This window comes from Mustelus asterias, chromosome 26 (assembly GCF_964213995.1).
Source record: "Mustelus asterias chromosome 26, sMusAst1.hap1.1, whole genome shotgun sequence".
In the NCBI taxonomy this organism is placed as follows: domain Eukaryota; kingdom Metazoa; phylum Chordata; class Chondrichthyes; order Carcharhiniformes; family Triakidae; genus Mustelus; species Mustelus asterias.
In genome coordinates this window covers 11089547-11112349 of record NC_135826.1, presented here as the reverse complement: position 1 = coordinate 11112349, position 22803 = coordinate 11089547, and positions in this window count along the sequence as shown.

Here is a 22803-nt window from a genome sequence, read left to right as displayed (position 1 = left end):
CGTTCGATTGGGCGGGGATCCTGGATTCAGGATTCAATCCTGGACCGGTGAGCGGCGTGGGCTTGGTGGGCCAAAGGGGATGTTCCTCTGCTGAATTGGTCTTTGTTCTTTGTTCTTGTTCTTGTTCAAGCAGGTCCAGCACTCGGGAAATATTAGAAGCTCCATCAATTTCTTCCAGTTTCTCCAATTCAAAATCCAACAATGACTGGTCTGTCTCATTTCCGGTCATTGCATCCGTGTACAAAGCAGCAAACACCCTTTGTGTCTGGGAGAAAGGATTGCATGTTAGCTATGAGGCTTACCCGTGTGGTTGTAATGGTGGAAGAGCACCAATAATTCAAGATGGATTGGGTAAAAATGTTGTGGGTTCATTCGTTAAGACGAGGCACATAGGAACATTTAGACAGCAATACAAAGCTTGACAACACCAGAGCAGCCGAGTCAACTGCTGTGTGCTCAGTTGAACATCAAAAGTGAAACTGATTGCAGCATGACATCACTGGAGAGAAGTTTGTCATGCTATAATCCCTTAAATGCATGTTACAACATGACTATTTCTGCAAGATACGGAAATCCAAAAAGGTGCCACAGTGGCATAGTAGATATCATTACTGCCCCACAGTGCCAGGGACCTGTGCGTGTGTTCCATTCCCGGCTTGGGTCACTGTCTTTGTGGAGTCTGCACATTCTCCCCGTGTCTGCGTGGGTTACGCCCGAGTGATACAGTTTCCTCCCACACTTCGAAAGTCTCCAAAGATGTGTGTGATAAATTGATGGGCCATGCTAAATTGACCCTGAGTGTCCTGGTATGCGGATGTTGGGGGGATTAGCCAGGTCAATAAGTGGGATATTGGGGATAAGGCGAGGGTGGGATTGATGTCAGTGCAGACTTGATGGGCCGAATGGCTTCCTTCTGCTGATAGCCCCATTGAAGTGTATGAACTGAAGACAGTGGGTGTACCGTGTGCAGTAATTGTACCTTTGCTTGGTCGGGAAATAATTCTTCGGTTTCAATGCTGTGGTCTCACATGTATTGGAAGGCACGATACGGTAAGCTTCAAATGCACCCATGGGTCTTATATTCATCGGAGCAGTCAATGATGAGGAGGGGGTTGGAGAGAGAGGGAACACACCTCCCACTCTCTGCTCATCAAAGCCACTGGCAACCTGTCATTTTGCTGGGCAGCCTTATTTAAACTAAGTGTGTTTCCGACTCCTTTTCTCCCAAGGGTACAAGCAATACTCATCCCCACCCTGTCAAGCTGATGTCCACTCCCACCACGCGCCTTGGTAAAATTCAGCCCACGCACTATTGAGGTTCCATGCTTCAGAAAACAACTCTCTTGCCCTTTATCATTGAACTTTGACCACAATACCTTTGACCACATGATTTCATGACATCGTGGTATTAAAAAGTCAAATTGTAAATCAGCTTTGATTATTTTATTTCCCCATCTGGACTTCTGAAACTCTCTCAGGCATCCAAAGCGTTCGATCAGAACATTGGCATTGGAAAATTCAGAAGCAACTGAATGTATATGTACCTTGATTAATATTCAAAATATAGGTTTCTCTGTTCCTTGTCTGAATCCCTGAGACCCAATTGTTTGCTGCTGTGCTCAGTATCTCTGCCTATTAGCTCCTAGAGGAACAGCACCCACAAGTTCTTCCTCTTGCTATTTCCCACAGCTCCATCCCTCAAAACATCAAAAATGGTCCAAGTTTGTTATGGCATTAATGAATAATTGATGGAGTCCAAAAGAACTGAACAGGAAACAATCCGCAGCCCCAACAAAGTCAATCAAATCAGTTGACTTGCATTGAGCAGACATGGTTTAATGTAGTAGGGACCTACCTCGTTCGATTCAAGCAGGTCCACCACTCGGGTAATATTCGAAACTCCATCAATTTCTTCCAGTTTCTCCAATTCAAAATCCAACAATGCCTGGTCTGTCTCATTTCCTGTCATTGCATCCGTGTACAAAGCAGCAAACACCCTTTGTGTCTGGGAGAAAGGATTGCATGTTAGCTATGAGGCTTACCCGTGTGGTTGTAATGGTGGAAGAGCACCAATAATTCAAGATGGATTGGGTAAAAATGTTGTGGGTTCATTCGTTAAGACGAGGCACGTAGGAACATTTAGACAGCAATACAAAGCTTGACAACACCAGAGCAGCCGAGTCAACTGCTGTGTGCTCAGTTGAACATCAAAAGTGAAACTGCTTGCAGCATGACATCACTGGAGAGAAGTTTGTCATGCTATAATCCCTTAAATGCATGTTACAACATGACTATTTCTGCAAGATACGGAAATCCAAAAAGGTGCCACAGTGGCACAGTGGTTATCATTACTGTCCCACAGTGCCAGGGACCTGTGCGTGTGTTCTATTCCCGCCCTGGGTCACTGTCTTTGTGGAGTCTGCACATTCTCCCCATGTCTGCGTGGGTTACCCCCGAGTGATACAGTTTCCTTCCAAACTTCGAAAGGCTCCAAAGATGTGTGTGATAAATTGATTGGCCATGCTAAATTGACCCTGAGTATCCTGGTATGCGGATGTTGGGGGGATTAGCCAGGTCAATAAGTGGGATATTGGGGATAAGGCTTGGGTGGGATTGATGTCAGTGCAGACTTGATGGGCCGAATGGCTTCCTTCTGCTGATAGCCCCATTGAAGTGTATGAAATGAAGACAGTGGTGAACCGTGTGCAGCAATTGTACTTTGCTTGGTCGGGACATAATTCTTCGGTTTCAATGCTGTGGTCTCACATGTATTGGAAGGCACGATACGGTAAGCTTCAAATGCACCCATGGGTCTCATATTCATCGGAGCAGTCAATGATGAGGAGGGGGGTGGAGAGGGAGGGAACACACCTCCCACTCTCTGCTCATTAAAGCCACTGGAAACCTGTCATCTTTGCCGGGCAGCCTTATTTAAACTAAGTGTGTTTCCGACTCCTTTTCTCCCAAGGGTACAAGAAATACTCATCCCCACCCTGTCAAGCTGATGTCCACTCCCACCACGCACCTTGGTAAAATTCAGCCCACGCACTATTGAGGTTCCATGCTTCACAAAACAACTCTCTTGCCCTTTATCATTGAACTCTGACCACATGATTTCATGACATCGAGGTATTAAAAAGTCAAATTGTAAATCAGCTTTGTTTATTTTATTTCCCCATCTGGAATTATGAGAATCTGCTTGGCATCCAAAGCTTTGAATCAGAACATTGGCATTGTAAAATGCAGAAGCACCTGAATGTATATGTACCTTTATTAATATTCAAAATGTATGATTCTCTGTCCCCTGTCTGAAACCCTGAGATCCAATTGCCTGCTGCTGTGCTCAGTATCTCTGCCTATTAGCTGCTAGAGGAACAGCACCCACAAGTTCTTCCTCTAGCTATTTCCCACAGCTCCATCCCTCAAAACATCAAAAATGGTCCAAGTTTGTTATGGCAGTCATGAATAATTGATGGAGTCCAAAAGAACTGAACAGGAAACAATCCGCAGCCCCAACAAAGTCAATCAAATCAGTTGACTTGCATTGAACAGACATGGTTTAATGTAGTAGGGACCTACCTCGTTCGATTGGGCGGGGATCCTGGATTCAGGATTCAATCCTGGACCGGTGAGCGGCGTGGGCTTGGTGGGCCAAAGGGGATGTTCCTCTGCTGAATTGGTCTTTGTTCTTTGTTCTTGTTCTTGTTCAAGCAGGTCCAGCACTCGGGAAATATTAGAAGCTCCATCAATTTCTTCCAGTTTCTCCAATTCAAAATCCAACAATGACTGGTCTGTCTCATTTCCGGTCATTGCATCCGTGTACAAAGCAGCAAACACCCTTTGTGTCTGGGAGAAAGGATTGCATGTTAGCTATGAGGCTTACCCGTGTGGTTGTAATGGTGGAAGAGCACCAATAATTCAAGATGGATTGGGTAAAAATGTTGTGGGTTCATTCGTTAAGACGAGGCACATAGGAACATTTAGACAGCAATACAAAGCTTGACAACACCAGAGCAGCCGAGTCAACTGCTGTGTGCTCAGTTGAACATCAAAAGTGAAACTGATTGCAGCATGACATCACTGGAGAGAAGTTTGTCATGCTATAATCCCTTAAATGCATGTTACAACATGACTATTTCTGCAAGATACGGAAATCCAAAAAGGTGCCACAGTGGCATAGTAGATATCATTACTGCCCCACAGTGCCAGGGACCTGTGCGTGTGTTCCATTCCCGGCTTGGGTCACTGTCTGTGTGGAGTCTGCACATTCTCCCCGTGTCTGCGTGGGTTACGCCCGAGTGATACAGTTTCCTCCCACACTTCGAAAGTCTCCAAAGATGTGTGTGATAAATTGATGGGCCATGCTAAATTGACGCTGAGTGTCCTGGTATGCGGATGTTGGGGGGATTAGCCAGGTCAATAAGTGGGATATTGGGGATAAGGCGAGGGTGGGATTGATGTCAGTGCAGACTTGATGGGCCGAATGGCTTCCTTCTGCTGATAGCCCCATTGAAGTGTATGAACTGAAGACAGTCGGTGTACCGTGTGCAGTAATTGTACCTTTGCTTGGTCAGGATATAATTCTTCGGTTTCAATGCTGTGGTCTCACATGTATTGGAAGGCACGATACGGTAAGCTTCAAATGCACCCATGGATCTTATATTCATCGGAGCAGTCAATGATGAGGAGGGGGGTGGAGAGAGAGGGAACACACCTCCCACTCTCTGCTCATCAAAGCCACTGGCAACCTGTCATCTTTGCTGGGCAGCCTTATTTAAACTAAGTGTGTTTCCGACTCCTTTTCTCCCAAGGGTACAAGCAATACTCATCCCCACCCTGTCAAGCTGATGTCCACTCCCACCACGCGCCTTGGTAAAATTCAGCCCACGCACTATTGAGGTTCTATGCTTCAGAAAACAACTCTCTTGCCCTTTATCATTGAACTTTGACCACAATAACTTTGACCTCATGATTTCATGACATCGTGGTATTAAAAAGTCAAATTGTAAATCAGCTTTGATTATTTTATTTCCCCATCTGGACTTCTGAAACTCTCTCAGGCATCCAAAGCGTTCGATCAGAACATTGGCATTGGAAAATTCAGAAGCAACTGAATGTATATGTACCTTGATTAATATTCAAAATATATGTTTCTCTGTTCCTTGTCTGAATCCCTGAGACCCAATTGCCTGCTGCTGTGCTCAGTATCTCTGCCTATTAGCTGCTAGAGGAACAGCACCCACAAGTTCTTCCTCTTGCTATTTCCCACAGCTCCATCCCTCAAAACATCAAAAATGTTCCAAGTTTGTTATGGCAGAAATGAATAATTGATGGAGTCCAAAAGAACTGAACAGGAAACAATCCGCAGCCCCAACAAAGTCAATCAAATCAGTTGACTTGCATTGAGCAGACATGGTTTAATGTAGTAGGGACCTACCTCGTTCGATTCAAGCAGGTCCACCACTCGGGTAATATTCGAAACTCCATCAATTTCTTCCAGTTTCTCCAATTCAAAATCCAACAATGCCTGGTCTGTCTCATTTCCTGTCATTGCATCCGTGTACAAAGCAGCAAACACCCTTTGTGTCTGGGAGAAAGGATTGCATGTTAGCTATGAGGCTTACCCGTGTGGTTGTAATGGTGGAAGAGCACCAATAATTCAAGATGGATTGGGTAAAAATGTTGTGGGTTCATTCGTTAAGACGAGGCACGTAGGAACATTTAGACAGCAATACAAAGCTTGACAACACCAGAGCAGCCGAGTCAACTGCTGTGTGCTCAGTTGAACATCAAAAGTGAAACTGCTTGCAGCATGACATCACTGGAGAGAAGTTTGTCATGCTATAATCCCTTAAATGCATGTTACAACATGACTATTTCTGCAAGATACGGAAATCCAAAAAGGTGCCACAGTGGCACAGTGGTTATCATTACTGTCCCACAGTGCCAGGGACCTGTGCGTGTGTTCTATTCCCGCCCTGGGTCACTGTCTTTGTGGAGTCTGCACATTCTCCCCATGTCTGCGTGGGTTACCCCCGAGTGATACAGTTTCCTTCCAAACTTCGAAAGGCTCCAAAGATGTGTGTGATAAATTGATTGGCCATGCTAAATTGACCCTGAGTATCCTGGTATGCGGATGTTGGGGGGATTAGCCAGGTCAATAAGTGGGATATTGGGGATAAGGCTTGGGTGGGATTGATGTCAGTGCAGACTTGATGGGCCGAATGGCTTCCTTCTGCTGATAGCCCCATTGAAGTGTATGAAATGAAGACAGTGGTGAACCGTGTGCAGCAATTGTACTTTGCTTGGTCGGGACATAATTCTTCGGTTTCAATGCTGTGGTCTCACATGTATTGGAAGGCACGATACGGTAAGCTTCAAATGCACCCATGGGTCTCATATTCATCGGAGCAGTCAATGATGAGGAGGGGGGTGGAGAGGGAGGGAACACACCTCCCACTCTCTGCTCATTAAAGCCACTGGAAACCTGTCATCTTTGCCGGGCAGCCTTATTTAAACTAAGTGTGTTTCCGACTCCTTTTCTCCCAAGGGTACAAGAAATACTCATCCCCACCCTGTCAAGCTGATGTCCACTCCCACCACGCACCTTGGTAAAATTCAGCCCACGCACTATTGAGGTTCCATGCTTCACAAAACAACTCTCTTGCCCTTTATCATTGAACTCTGACCACATGATTTCATGACATCGAGGTATTAAAAAGTCAAATTGTAAATCAGCTTTGTTTATTTTATTTCCCCATCTGGAATTATGAGAATCTGCTTGGCATCCAAAGCTTTGAATCAGAACATTGGCATTGTAAAATGCAGAAGCACCTGAATGTATATGTACCTTTATTAATATTCAAAATGTATGATTCTCTGTCCCCTGTCTGAAACCCTGAGATCCAATTGCCTGCTGCTGTGCTCAGTATCTCTGCCTATTAGCTGCTAGAGGAACAGCACCCACAAGTTCTTCCTCTAGCTATTTCCCACAGCTCCATCCCTCAAAACATCAAAAATGGTCCAAGTTTGTTATGGCAGTCATGAATAATTGATGGAGTCCAAAAGAACTGAACAGGAAACAATCCGCAGCCCCAACAAAGTCAATCAAATCAGTTGACTTGCATTGAACAGACATGGTTTAATGTAGTAGGGACCTACCTCGTTCGATTGGGCGGGGATCCTGGATTCAGGATTCAATCCTGGACCGGTGAGCGGCGTGGGCTTGGTGGGCCAAAGGGGATGTTCCTCTGCTGAATTGGTCTTTGTTCTTTGTTCTTGTTCTTGTTCAAGCAGGTCCAGCACTCGGGAAATATTAGAAGCTCCATCAATTTCTTCCAGTTTCTCCAATTCAAAATCCAACAATGACTGGTCTGTCTCATTTCCGGTCATTGCATCCGTGTACAAAGCAGCAAACACCCTTTGTGTCTGGGAGAAAGGATTGCATGTTAGCTATGAGGCTTACCCGTGTGGTTGTAATGGTGGAAGAGCACCAATAATTCAAGATGGATTGGGTAAAAATGTTGTGGGTTCATTCGTTAAGACGAGGCACATAGGAACATTTAGACAGCAATACAAAGCTTGACAACACCAGAGCAGCCGAGTCAACTGCTGTGTGCTCAGTTGAACATCAAAAGTGAAACTGATTGCAGCATGACATCACTGGAGAGAAGTTTGTCATGCTATAATCCCTTAAATGCATGTTACAACATGACTATTTCTGCAAGATACGGAAATCCAAAAAGGTGCCACAGTGGCATAGTAGATATCATTACTGCCCCACAGTGCCAGGGACCTGTGCGTGTGTTCCATTCCCGGCTTGGGTCACTGTCTGTGTGGAGTCTGCACATTCTCCCCGTGTCTGCGTGGGTTACGCCCGAGTGATACAGTTTCCTCCCACACTTCGAAAGTCTCCAAAGATGTGTGTGATAAATTGATGGGCCATGCTAAATTGACGCTGAGTGTCCTGGTATGCGGATGTTGGGGGGATTAGCCAGGTCAATAAGTGGGATATTGGGGATAAGGCGAGGGTGGGATTGATGTCAGTGCAGACTTGATGGGCCGAATGGCTTCCTTCTGCTGATAGCCCCATTGAAGTGTATGAACTGAAGACAGTCGGTGTACCGTGTGCAGTAATTGTACCTTTGCTTGGTCAGGATATAATTCTTCGGTTTCAATGCTGTGGTCTCACATGTATTGGAAGGCACGATACGGTAAGCTTCAAATGCACCCATGGATCTTATATTCATCGGAGCAGTCAATGATGAGGAGGGGGGTGGAGAGAGAGGGAACACACCTCCCACTCTCTGCTCATCAAAGCCACTGGCAACCTGTCATCTTTGCTGGGCAGCCTTATTTAAACTAAGTGTGTTTCCGACTCCTTTTCTCCCAAGGGTACAAGCAATACTCATCCCCACCCTGTCAAGCTGATGTCCACTCCCACCACGCGCCTTGGTAAAATTCAGCCCACGCACTATTGAGGTTCTATGCTTCAGAAAACAACTCTCTTGCCCTTTATCATTGAACTTTGACCACAATAACTTTGACCTCATGATTTCATGACATCGTGGTATTAAAAAGTCAAATTGTAAATCAGCTTTGATTATTTTATTTCCCCATCTGGACTTCTGAAACTCTCTCAGGCATCCAAAGCGTTCGATCAGAACATTGGCATTGGAAAATTCAGAAGCAACTGAATGTATATGTACCTTGATTAATATTCAAAATATATGTTTCTCTGTTCCTTGTCTGAATCCCTGAGACCCAATTGCCTGCTGCTGTGCTCAGTATCTCTGCCTATTAGCTGCTAGAGGAACAGCACCCACAAGTTCTTCCTCTTGCTATTTCCCACAGCTCCATCCCTCAAAACATCAAAAATGTTCCAAGTTTGTTATGGCAGAAATGAATAATTGATGGAGTCCAAAAGAACTGAACAGGAAACAATCCGCAGCCCCAACAAAGTCAATCAAATCAGTTGACTTGCATTGAGCAGACATGGTTTAATGTAGTAGGGACCTACCTCGTTCGATTCAAGCAGGTCCAGCACTCGGGAAATATTCGAAACTCCATCAATTTCTTCCAGTTTCTCCAATTCAAAATCCAACAATGCCTGGTCTGTCTCATTTCCTGTCATTGCATCCGTGTACAAAGCAGCAAACACCCTTTGTGTCTGGGAGAAAGGATTGCATGTTAGCTATGAGGCTTACCCGTGTGGTTGTAATGGTGGAAGAGCACCAATAATTCAAGATGGATTGGGTAAAAATGTTGTGGGTTCATTCGTTAAGACGAGGCACATAGGAACATTTAGACAGCAATACAAAGCTTGACAACACCAGAGCAGCCGAGTCAACTGCTGTGTGCTCAGTTGAACATCAAAAGTGAAACTGATTGCAGCATGACATCACTGGAGAGAAGTTTGTCATGCTATAATCCCTTAAATGCATGTTACAACATGACTATTTCTGCAAGATACGGAAATCCAAAAAGGTGCCACAGTGGCACAGTGGTTATCATTACTGTCCCACAGTGCCAGGGACCTGTGCGTGTGTTCTATTCCCGCCCTGGGTCACTGTCTTTGTGGAGTCTGCACATTCTCCCCGTGTCTGCGTGGGTTACCCCCGAGTGATACAGTTTCCTCCCAAACTTCGAAAGGCTCCAAAGATGTGTGTGATAAATTGATGGGCCATGCTAAATTGACCCTGAGTATCCTGGTATGCGGATGTTGGGGGGATTAGCCAGGTCAATAAGTGGGATATTGGGGATAAGGCTTGGGTGGGATTGATGTCAGTGCAGACTTGATGGGCCGAATGGCTTCCTTCTGCTGATAGCCCCATTGAAGTGTATGAAATGAAGACAGTGGTGAACCGTGTGCAGCAATTGTACTTTGCTTGGTCGGGACATAATTCTTCGGTTTCAATGCTGTGGTCTCACATGTATTGGAAGGCACGATACGGTAAGCTTCAAATGCACCCATGGGTCTCATATTCATCGGAGCAGTCAATGATGAGGAGGGGGGTGGAGAGGGAGGGAACACACCTCCCACTCTCTGCTCATTAAAGCCACTGGAAACCTGTCATCTTTGCCGGGCAGCCTTATTTAAACTAAGTGTGTTTCCGACTCCTTTTCTCCCAAGGGTACAAGAAATACTCATCCCCACCCTGTCAAGCTGATGTCCACTCCCACCACGCACCTTGGTAAAATTCAGCCCACGCACTATTGAGGTTCCATGCTTCACAAAACAACTCTCTTGCCCTTTATCATTGAACTCTGACCACATGATTTCATGACATCGAGGTATTAAAAAGTCAAATTGTAAATCAGCTTTGTTTATTTTATTTCCCCATCTGGAATTATGAGAATCTGCTTGGCATCCAAAGCTTTGAATCAGAACATTGGCATTGTAAAATGCAGAAGCACCTGAATGTATATGTACCTTTATTAATATTCAAAATGTATGATTCTCTGTCCCCTGTCTGAAACCCTGAGATCCAATTGCCTGCTGCTGTGCTCAGTATCTCTGCCTATTAGCTGCTAGAGGAACAGCACCCACAAGTTCTTCCTCTAGCTATTTCCCACAGCTCCATCCCTCAAAACATCAAAAATGGTCCAAGTTTGTTATGGCAGTCATGAATAATTGATGGAGTCCAAAAGAACTGAACAGGAAACAATCCGCAGCCCCAACAAAGTCAATCAAATCAGTTGACTTGCATTGAACAGACATGGTTTAATGTAGTAGGGACCTACCTCGTTCGATTGGGCGGGGATCCTGGATTCAGGATTCAATCCTGGACCGGTGAGCGGCGTGGGCTTGGTGGGCCAAAGGGGATGTTCCTCTGCTGAATTGGTCTTTGTTCTTTGTTCTTGTTCTTGTTCAAGCAGGTCCAGCACTCGGGAAATATTAGAAGCTCCATCAATTTCTTCCAGTTTCTCCAATTCAAAATCCAACAATGACTGGTCTGTCTCATTTCCGGTCATTGCATCCGTGTACAAAGCAGCAAACACCCTTTGTGTCTGGGAGAAAGGATTGCATGTTAGCTATGAGGCTTACCCGTGTGGTTGTAATGGTGGAAGAGCACCAATAATTCAAGATGGATTGGGTAAAAATGTTGTGGGTTCATTCGTTAAGACGAGGCACATAGGAACATTTAGACAGCAATACAAAGCTTGACAACACCAGAGCAGCCGAGTCAACTGCTGTGTGCTCAGTTGAACATCAAAAGTGAAACTGATTGCAGCATGACATCACTGGAGAGAAGTTTGTCATGCTATAATCCCTTAAATGCATGTTACAACATGACTATTTCTGCAAGATACGGAAATCCAAAAAGGTGCCACAGTGGCATAGTAGATATCATTACTGCCCCACAGTGCCAGGGACCTGTGCGTGTGTTCCATTCCCGGCTTGGGTCACTGTCTGTGTGGAGTCTGCACATTCTCCCCGTGTCTGCGTGGGTTACGCCCGAGTGATACAGTTTCCTCCCACACTTCGAAAGTCTCCAAAGATGTGTGTGATAAATTGATGGGCCATGCTAAATTGACCCTGAGTGTCCTGGTATGCGGATGTTGGGGGGATTAGCCAGGTCAATAAGTGGGATATTGGGGATAAGGCGAGGGTGGGATTGATGTCAGTGCAGACTTGATGGGCCGAATGGCTTCCTTCTGCTGATAGCCCCATTGAAGTGTATGAACTGAAGACAGTCGGTGTACCGTGTGCAGTAATTGTACCTTTGCTTGGTCAGGATATAATTCTTCGGTTTCAATGCTGTGGTCTCACATGTATTGGAAGGCACGATACGGTAAGCTTCAAATGCACCCATGGATCTTATATTCATCGGAGCAGTCAATGATGAGGAGGGGGGTGGAGAGAGAGGGAACACACCTCCCACTCTCTGCTCATCAAAGCCACTGGCAACCTGTCATCTTTGCTGGGCAGCCTTATTTAAACTAAGTGTGTTTCCGACTCCTTTTCTCCCAAGGGTACAAGCAATACTCATCCCCACCCTGTCAAGCTGATGTCCACTCCCACCACGCGCCTTGGTAAAATTCAGCCCACGCACTATTGAGGTTCCATGCTTCAGAAAACAACTCTCTTGCCCTTTATCATTGAACTTTGACCACAATAACTTTGACCTCATGATTTCATGACATCGTGGTATTAAAAAGTCAAATTGTAAATCAGCTTTGATTATTTTATTTCCCCATCTGGACTTCTGAAACTCTCTCAGGCATCCAAAGCGTTCGATCAGAACATTGGCATTGGAAAATTCAGAAGCAACTGAATGTATATGTACCTTGATTAATATTCAAAATATATGTTTCTCTGTTCCTTGTCTGAATCCCTGAGACCCAATTGCCTGCTGCTGTGCTCAGTATCTCTGCCTATTAGCTGCTAGAGGAACAGCACCCACAAGTTCTTCCTCTTGCTATTTCCCACAGCTCCATCCCTCAAAACATCAAAAATGTTCCAAGTTTGTTATGGCAGAAATGAATAATTGATGGAGTCCAAAAGAACTGAACAGGAAACAATCCGCAGCCCCAACAAAGTCAATCAAATCAGTTGACTTGCATTGAGCAGACATGGTTTAATGTAGTAGGGACCTACCTCGTTCGATTCAAGCAGGTCCAGCACTCGGGAAATATTCGAAACTCCATCAATTTCTTCCAGTTTCTCCAATTCAAAATCCAACAATGCCTGGTCTGTCTCATTTCCTGTCATTGCATCCGTGTACAAAGCAGCAAACACCCTTTGTGTCTGGGAGAAAGGATTGCATGTTAGCTATGAGGCTTACCCGTGTGGTTGTAATGGTGGAAGAGCACCAATAATTCAAGATGGATTGGGTAAAAATGTTGTGGGTTCATTCGTTAAGACGAGGCACATAGGAACATTTAGACAGCAATACAAAGCTTGACAACACCAGAGCAGCCGAGTCAACTGCTGTGTGCTCAGTTGAACATCAAAAGTGAAACTGATTGCAGCATGACATCACTGGAGAGAAGTTTGTCATGCTATAATCCCTTAAATGCATGTTACAACATGACTATTTCTGCAAGATACGGAAATCCAAAAAGGTGCCACAGTGGCACAGTGGTTATCATTACTGTCCCACAGTGCCAGGGACCTGTGCGTGTGTTCTATTCCCGCCCTGGGTCACTGTCTTTGTGGAGTCTGCACATTCTCCCCGTGTCTGCGTGGGTTACCCCCGAGTGATACAGTTTCCTCCCAAACTTCGAAAGGCTCCAAAGATGTGTGTGATAAATTGATGGGCCATGCTAAATTGTCCCTGAGTATCCTGGTATGCGGATGTTGGGGGGATTAGCCAGGTCAATAAGTGGGATATTGGGGATAAGGCGAGGGTGGGATTGATGTCAGTGCAGACTTGATGGGCCGAATGGCTTCCTTCTGCTGATAGCCCCATTGAAGTGTATGAAATGAAGACAGTGGTGAACCGTGTGCAGCAATTGTACTTTGCTTGGTCGGGACATAATTCTTCGGTTTCAATGCTGTGGTCTCACATGTATTGGAAGGAACGATACGGTAAGCTTCAAATGCACCCATGGGTCTCATATTCATCGGAGCAGTCAATGATGAGGAGGAGGGTGGAGAGGGAGGGAACACACCTCCCACTCTCTGCTCATTAAAGCCACTGGAAACCTGTCTTCTTTGCCGGGCAGCCTTATTTAAACTAAGTGTGTTTCCGACTCCTTTTCTCCCAAGGGTACAAGAAATACTCATCCCCACCCTGTCAAGCTGATGTCCACTCCCACCACGCACCTTGGCAAAATTCAGCCCACGCACTATTGAGGTTCCATGCTTCACAAAACAACTCTCTTGCCCTTTATCATTGAACTTTGACCACATGATTTCATGACATCGAGGTATTAAAAAGTCAAATTGTAAATCAGCTTTGTTTATTTTATTTCCCCATCTGGACTTATGAGGATCTGCTTGGCATGCAAAGCTTTGAATCAGAACATTGGCATTGGAAAATTCAGAAGCACCTGAATGTATATGTACCTTTATTAATATTCAAAATGTATGATTCTCTGTTCCCTGTCTGAAACCCTGAGATCCAATTGCCTGCTGCTGTGCTCAGTATCTCTGCCTATTAGCAGCTAGAGGAACAGCACCCACAAGTTCTTCCTCTTGCTATTTCCCACAGCTCCATCCCTCAAAAATCAAAAATGGTCCAAGTTTGATATGGCAGTAATGAATAATTGATGGAGTCCAAAAGAACTGAACAGGAAACAATCCGCAGCCCCAACAAAGTCAATCAAATCAGTTGACTTGCATTGAACAGACATTGTTTAATGTAGTAGGGACCTACCTCGTTCGATTCAAGCAGGTCCACCACTCGGGAAATATTAGAAGCTCCATCAATTTCTTCCAGTTTCTCCAATTCAAAATCCAACAATGCCTGGTCTGTCTCATTTCCTGTCATTGCATTCGTGTCCAAAGCAGCAAACTCCCTTTGTGTCTGGGAGAAAGAATTGCATGTTAACTATGAGACTTACCCTTCTGGTTGTGATGATATAAAAGCACCAATCACTCAAGAGGGATTGGGTAAAAATGTGGTGGGTTCATGCATAATGACTACGCACATAGGGACATTTATACAGCAATATAAAGCTTGACAACACCAGAGCAGCAGAGTCAACTGCTGTGTGCTCAGTTGAACATCAAAAGTGAAACTGATTGCAGCATGACATCATTGGAGAGAAGTTTGTCATGCTATAATCCCTTAAAGGCACGTTACAACATGACTATTTCTACAAGATATGGAATGCCAAGAAGGTGCCACAGTGGCACAGTGGTTATCATTACTGCCCCCACAGTGCCAGGGACCTGTGTTCGATTCCCGGGTTGGGTCATTGTCTGTGTGGTGTCTGCACGTTCTCTCTGTGTCTGCGTGGCTTTCCTCCGGGTGCTCCACTTTCTTCCCACACTTCGAATGACTGCAAAGGTGCGTGTGATAGGTTGACTGGCCATGCTAAATTGACCATTAGTGCAATGGTATGCGGAGGTTCGGAGGGATTAGTGGGGTCAATCAGTGGGGTGATGGCAATACGGCCTGTTTAGCATTCTTGTCAGTGCAAACTTCATGGGCCGAATGGCTTCCTTCTGCTGACAGCCCCATTGAAGTGTATGAACTGAAGACAGTTGTTGTACAGTGTGCTGTAAGTGTACCTTTGCTTGGTAGGGGTATGATTCTTCAGTTTCAATGCTGTGGTCTCGCATGCATTGTAAGACACGATACGGTAAGCCTGAGTTGCACCGATAATTCCTATATTCATCGGAGCAGTCAATGATGAGGAGGGGGGTGGAGAGTGAAGGAACAACCTCCCACTCTCTGCTCATTAAAGCCACTGGCAACCTGTCATCATTGCCGGGCAGCGTTTCTTTTACTCAATGGTTTTCGAATTACGTTTCTCCCAAGGGGGCAAGCAATATTCATCCCCACCCCGTCCAGCTGATGTTTGGGTGGTAGGTCAAAAAATAGGTGACAGAGTTGGGTTTTGATCGGCAACTTAAAGGAGAAAAGAGAGGTAGACAACCAGCAAGGTTTGGGGAGAGAATTCCAGGATGCCGGGCCTAGGCAACTGAAGACATGGCCATCAAGATTTGATCAAATAAAGTTGGGAATGTGCAACAGTCCAGAATTGGATGTGGCATCCATCTAGGAGGGTTGTGGAGCAGGAGGAGATTACAGAGATAGGGAGGGACCAGACTCTGAAGCGATTTGAAAGCAAAGGTGAGGTTTTAATTTTGAGACATTACTTCAGCAGGAGCCAAAGCAGATTGGGAAGTAGATCAGCGAGCACTGGGGTGATGGTTCAACGCAACATGGTACAAGTTAGGATAGAGGCAGAAGCGATTTGGATAACACCCATTATACAGAAGGTAAAATGAACATGGCTGACCAGGAGAGTATTTCAACAGCGAAGACTTGAGGCAGCAAAGGTATGAACGAGGGTTTCAGCAGCAGATGAAATGAGGCAGGGGTGGAGTCAGGCCAGGTGGAAAGAGGCAGTCTCAATAAGAGCGGATATGCGCTCAAAACCTCGATTAAGGATACGAGTAGTCTGCTTCAGCCTCAGCCGGCTACGAGGGAGGAGATGGAGTTAGTAGCTGGAGAACAGAGTCTTTAAACTGCCGAACTGAGGACAATGGCTGGGACTTTCCAGCCTCTCTGTGGCAGGACCCACCATGGGATGAATGTGGCAAGACTGGAAGATCCCGATGATGGGCGGGGCTGGAAAATCATGGCCAATGGCTTTGATTTTCCCAATATTTAATTGGAGGGAAATGCCATCATTTGTGCCCTACAAATTTCAATCAAAGAAATGGCCGACAACTGGCACATCATTGGTTGGTGTTAAATATCTAAATCACCGTGGGAGGACATTTTGTTTTTCGATGGTGGCGCTTACTGAACAACATTAACAGGTTGAGGTGGTCATAGTTCAGATTGAAATGTTCAAAACAATATCATGCTCCTTCAGTACTTTGCTAAAGTATCAGTCTAGATTCCTACCAGATTAGCGTAACTCTTCCCATAGGCCAGCTTCCATGTTTCCCATTGCTCATCAATGATTGGCTTCGTCGCGGCCATGGAGATAACAGTCAGGATGTGCACCACAAAGAGAAAATATGCCATGGTGAAAGGTTGAGCCCGTCAAACCTGTCGCAGGGCTGGTTTGCTTTGTGAGAAGCTGTGGGCAATAAAATCAGAAGCACATTGAGAGGTAAGTGTCTAAACTCACAGTCCTTTCCTCATTATTAAGAGCCCCTGTTTTTTCATATTGGTACCTTTGGGACTTCAATTCTAATAATAAAGCTAATATAAATTCAGTCCAATCATGGTCCCCATGTGAGGGGCAAACCAGATCCAAGCTGACAAGACAAGACATTGCATCCCATCTTGGGCTCCACCAAACAAGATCCAAGCTGACAGGATGAGGCATTGCACCCGCTCCTGGGCTTGATCTGACGCTTCATCTGAGCCAAAAGGCAAGATGGCTTTGTGAAATTGCATCAGGTAAAGACTCGGTTTAACCTCATTGGCTGCCCTGATCGCTTACTCTATCGAGCTTCGGCAAACCACTGCCACAGTTGTCAGCACACCCCCAACAATGGGCTAGCCACGTCCCCTGCCTGATCAGAGTCCCTCTTAACAATCTATATTCTTGATATGATCTTGTCATTGTTATCTCTGGAATTCAACTCTTTTACCAGCACATGACTGCAACCAACCTCAAGGCTTTATGTATTTGAGACAGTTTCCCACAGGGGAAGGTCCCAATCCCTACAAGGAGGAGCTGAATACCTATGCATTGCATCTCTCCTTAACTACGGGGAGAACGGCAGGTGAATTAGATAGCCCCGACTGTCGACATTTTCTGAAGGGAATCACAGAAGGTAGAGGAGCTGAGGTCATCCCCTTCAGCCAGCGGGTGGTGAATCTATGGAATTCATTGCCACAGAAAGCTGTGGAGGCCAGGTCATTGAGTATATTTAAGAGACGGCTAGGTTCTTGATTGGTCAAGGGATCAAAGGTTGTGGGGGGAGAATGGTGTTGAGAAACATATCAGCCATGATAGAATGGCGGAGCAGGCTTGACGGGCTAAATGATCTAATTCTGCTCCTACACCTTATGGTCTTATTTAGCTTTTAATTGCTTCAATCAACAACTGTCAAGAAAAAGCCCCAATTCATTCAGATGAAGAGCGAATAAGCCTGTGAAATTTACAATGCTTCTTCCCATTATGCACATGAAAATGATCAAGTCCCACATTCCCAAACATGTCCTCACCTTGGATCACAGTTACAGGGAGTGTAAGATTCCCAGGCTGGTGCAGAATCTGAAGATAGACTTGGGGTGGAGCGGAACTGCCTTTAGCTTCAGATTTGACTTACTCAAAGTTCCCAGTCAGGAAATACATTGATCCCAAAAACCCACGATTACCACTACATTTGCCATGACAATAAAGTTTTAAAGTTTATTTATTTACCAGTGTCACAAGTGGGCTTACATTTACACTGCAATGGAGTTACTGCCAATCAATCACATTCGTTAGAATAAAAGTTAGATTTTACTCACCTCTCAAGGATACCTCCGGTTCTTAAACGACACAAACAATCTGAGACCAGGTTGTGTTGTACTGGAGTTTGATTTGAGGTTTATATACCCTCAGAAGAAGCAAGATGAACTTATTGCCTCACAAATTCCATCAATTAGTGCACGGGGCCTGAAGCATTCTCTTTGTTCAGTTTGATTGAAAATAATTTGCCACCTGCATGCTCCAACCACCAATCATCCAAACTACTCACAAATACTTCACGTGATCTTAATAACATGGTCTCAAAAGATAATTAGATGATGTAAATCTTATTTTCATGATGCATGTTGCTGGTTCCTTGGTGAGAACCCCAATTTGCGATTGAGGATTCTTGCCTTTGCGTTTCTTCATGGTGCCTACATGCTTCAGGAATGCATCCTTGGCAATTATCCAATGTCCTCTCCCTTTGACAGTGAGATTTTCCAGCTGACGCGTGCGTACAGATTCTATGATCACTGGAGGGCTGATAATGCAATCACAGGCATTCGGGGCATCTCTAGCAGCATGGTGGTACAGTGGTTAGCACTGCTGGCTCGCAGCGCCAGGGACACGGGTTCGATTCCCGACTTGGGTCACTGTCTGTGCGGAGTCTGCATGTTCTCTCCGTGTCTGCATGGGCTTCCTCCGGGTACTCCGGTTTCCTTCCACAGTATGAAAGACCTGCTGGTGAGGTACATCAGTCATGCTAAATTCTCCCTCTGTGTACCCGAACACGTGGCGGAGTATGGTGACCAGGGGATTTTCACAGTAACTTCAATGTAAGCCTACTTGTGACAGTAATAAATAAACTTAATCTCTGCACCAGGGCTGCAATATCAGCTGTGTGTGTGCGTGTATGTGTGGGTGTCAGTTCATTTCTAGTGATCGGCATCTTCTTTTAAAACTTCTTTCTCATTTTGCAAAATAAAACCTGCACCAAAGCCTTTTGCAATGTCATGAGAACAAGGACAATTCTCAGCTCAGATCTGTGTACATTCCAGGGACTCTCTGAGTTCTGAAATTGTCTGTGCATTGGTATCTGGAGACAGGACAATCTGCAGTCAGGACAAATTGGAGTGCTGCACTCTTCGAGCTGCTGCCTATCTGTTGAATTGTTAAACTGAGATCCCTTCTGTCATTGCAAATGAAGATTTTAAAAGTCCATGGGTCTATCTTGTAAACACAGTAAGAAGTCTCACAACACCAGGTTAAAGTCCAACAGGTTTATTTGGTAACACAAGCCACAAACCTTCAGAGCACTGCCCCTTCATCAGGTGAGTGGGGGTTGCATTCACAAACAGGACATATATAGACACAAACTCAATTTACAAGATAATGGTTGGAACGCCAGTCTTTACAGGTCGTCAAGTCTTAAAGGTACAGACAATGTGAGTGGAGAGAGGGTTAACCCTCTCTCCACTCACATTGTCTGTACCTTTAAGAACCTTCTTCACTGTCCACTATGCCACCAATCTTGGTGTCATCTGCAAACTTACAAACCAGGCCTACTAAATTCTCATCCAAATCATTAATATAAATGACAAATAACAGCGGAACCAGCACCAATCCCTGAGGCACACTGCAGGTCACAGGCCACCAGTTTGAAAAACAACCCTCTGCAACCCTCCTCCGTCTTCTGTCATCAAGCCAATTTTGTATCCATTTGGCTACCTCACCCTGGATCCCAAGAGATTTAACCTCATGCAACAACCTACCATGTGGTACCTTGTCAAAGGCCTTGCTAAAGTCCATGTAGACAACATCAACTGCACTGCCCTCATCTACCTTCTTGGTTACGCCTTCAAAAAACTCAATCAAATTTGTGAGACATGATTTTCCACTCACAAACCCATGCTGACTGGCCCTAATGATCCTGTCTCTCAGAATACCTCGATCACTCGCATTGTTCCTGAGCTCAATTAGATCCTTATTCTTTCTTCCTCTCTCTTGTACATTGTGCACACAGTCAGAAAGAATTCAATTGATTCAAGTCAAATTCTAAATGTAGAGGGAGCTGTTCCTGTATCATTCAATCTGATTGTCGATGAATGTGCGGCGAAGCGAAAAAGTGAAGTGGGGCAAGAGTCATTGCACTGACCCCCCTGCCATCCGGTGCCAGTTCTGTCACCCGCCCCCAGTTACATCAATTGGCATTGAGTCTATGCCAGTAATTTCCTCACTTTTCGGATGGTGTTGACTTCACGTGATGAAATAGGCACACAGAAGAATCAGTCTTGTAGACAATGGTACAGAAATTCCATCGGTATAGATAAGACCAGGAGTTCAACTTGGACAGAGCTTTTTTCTCTGAGGCTGTTAGTTGGATGATAAGCTATTCAACCCTACAAGATGATATTCACTGTTCAACATGCCAGAGGCCTGCATCATGTGACTTTATCTCTCCATTATATATTCAACAAAGGATGTTTATCAAACGTTTGGGAATTGGCTTTGTGTTCCAGGCTGATAATGTCTTGGCCATTTTGGGTTCAAAGGAATGTTTGAGAGGCCATTGTCTTAGAAGACATTCCAAAACTGCATGCAGTATTCCTGATGTGGTCTCACCAAGCCCCATACAACTGGAACAAGATTTCTTCATTCTTGTCCTTTTTGCTCTTGCAATAAAGCCCAACATGCCAGTTCCCATCCTCATTGCTTGCTGCACCCATATACTAACTTTCTGTGTTCCTTGTACAAGCACACCCAAATCTCTTTGAACATTTTGATTGACTTTGATTCGATTTATTATTGTCACATGTATTAGTATACAGTGAAAAGTTTTGTTTCTTATGCGCTGTACAGACAAAGCATACCGTAAATAGGGAAGGAAAGGAGACAGGGCAGAATGTAGTGTTCCAGTCATAGCTAGGGTGTAGAGAAAGATCTGCTTAATATGAGGTAGGTCCATTCATTTATATTGGCTGCTTTTCCGAGGCAGCGGGAAGTATAGAAAGTGTCAATGGATGGGAGGTTGATTTGAGTGATGGACTGGGCTTCATTCATGATCCTTTCTTAATTTCTTGCAGTCTTGAACAGAGCGGTCATACCAAACTGTGATACAGCTGGAAGGAAATCTTTCTATGGTGCATCTCGAGTTGGTGAGAGTTGTAGTGTTCATGCCAAATTTCCTTCGTCTCCTGAGAAAGTAGAGGCATTGGTGGGCTTTCTTAACTATAGTGTCAGCATGGAGGGATCATAACAGGTTGTTGGTGATCTGGACACCTAAAAACCTGAAGCTCTCAACCATTGCTACTTCATCCCCATTGATGTAGACAGGGGCCTGTCAAAAAATCATCGAATCATAGATACCCTCCAGTGCAGAAAGAGGCCATTTGGCCCATCGAGTCTGCACAATCCCACCCAGGCCCTACCTCCATATCTCTACATATTTACCCGCTAACCCCTCTAACCTAAGCATCTCAGGACTCTAAGGGGCAATTTTTAGCCTGGCCAATCAACTTAACCCGCCCATCTTTGGACTGTGGGAGGAAACCAGAGCACCTGGAGGAAACCCACGCAGACACGAAGAGAATGTGCAAACTCCACACAGACAGTGACCCAAGCCAGGAATCGAACCCAGATCCCTGGAGCTGTGAAGCAGCAGTGCTAACCACTGTGCTACTGCACGGTGCATCTTGAAATCAATGACTATCTCCTTTGCTTTGCTGACATTGAGGGAGAGATTATTATCATCGCACCAGTTCACCAGATTCTCTATCTCACTTACTATCAACACTGACAAGTTTCTCATCAATTGAAAAATACTTTGTTTTTTTATTCCTACAACCAAAGTGAACAAATTCACACTTGCCTACATTATAATCCCTTAACCGTCTTGTTGCCCACTCACCTGACCTGTCTCTATCTCTTTGCATCCTCCCTGTGTCTTCCCCGCAGCTTTCCTTCCCACCCAGCTTTGTGTCATCCGTAAACTTAGATACATTACTGTCTGTAACATGAACTCAGTCATGAATATAGATTGTAAATAGCGGAGGCCCAGCACTGATCCATGCAGCACTCCACCATTCAATGCTTGCCAACCAGACCTGTTCATGTCCACTCTCTGTTTTCTATCCATTAATTAGTCCTCTTGATCTTACCTCCCAATCTTTATTCACCTCCCTCACTGTTTCTGAAACCCTCCTCAAACGTATCCTTTCAGATCGTGCCTTGAGTTACCATCCTGTAATAAGTCCTCAAAGGCAGAAATCCCTTCACCAAAATTCCTTTATTTACAAGTCTGACAGCAGCATACAGAGTGTTTTCAGTTAGCAGTCTACACTAGGAGTCCCAGAGGAACTGCCACTCCTGGTTAAGTACAAAGCAAGAGGCTCCCTGATTTGCCCATCAATTTGGCCCTGAATCAGGTCGTTCATATTCTAAGAGGCCAACCTCAATTGTCTGATTAAAGTCATTACACATCCTTAAGATTCCCCTGCTGCAACTCAGTGTCCCTTTCCCAGCTCGAACAAAGGTTCATTCAGACTCAAAACGTTAGCTCTATTCTCTCTCCACAGACGCTGTCAGACCTGCAAAGATTGACCAGCATTTTCTGGAATGCCCCATGGTTCGAGTTGCCCTGCTTGGCTGCCGATAGAATTACACTTTTGCTCCATGATGAATGATATGTGTGCAACATTAGATTGAGTACTCACCTAATGAAGGAGCAGCACACCGAAAGCTCGTGATTCCAAATAAACCTTTTGG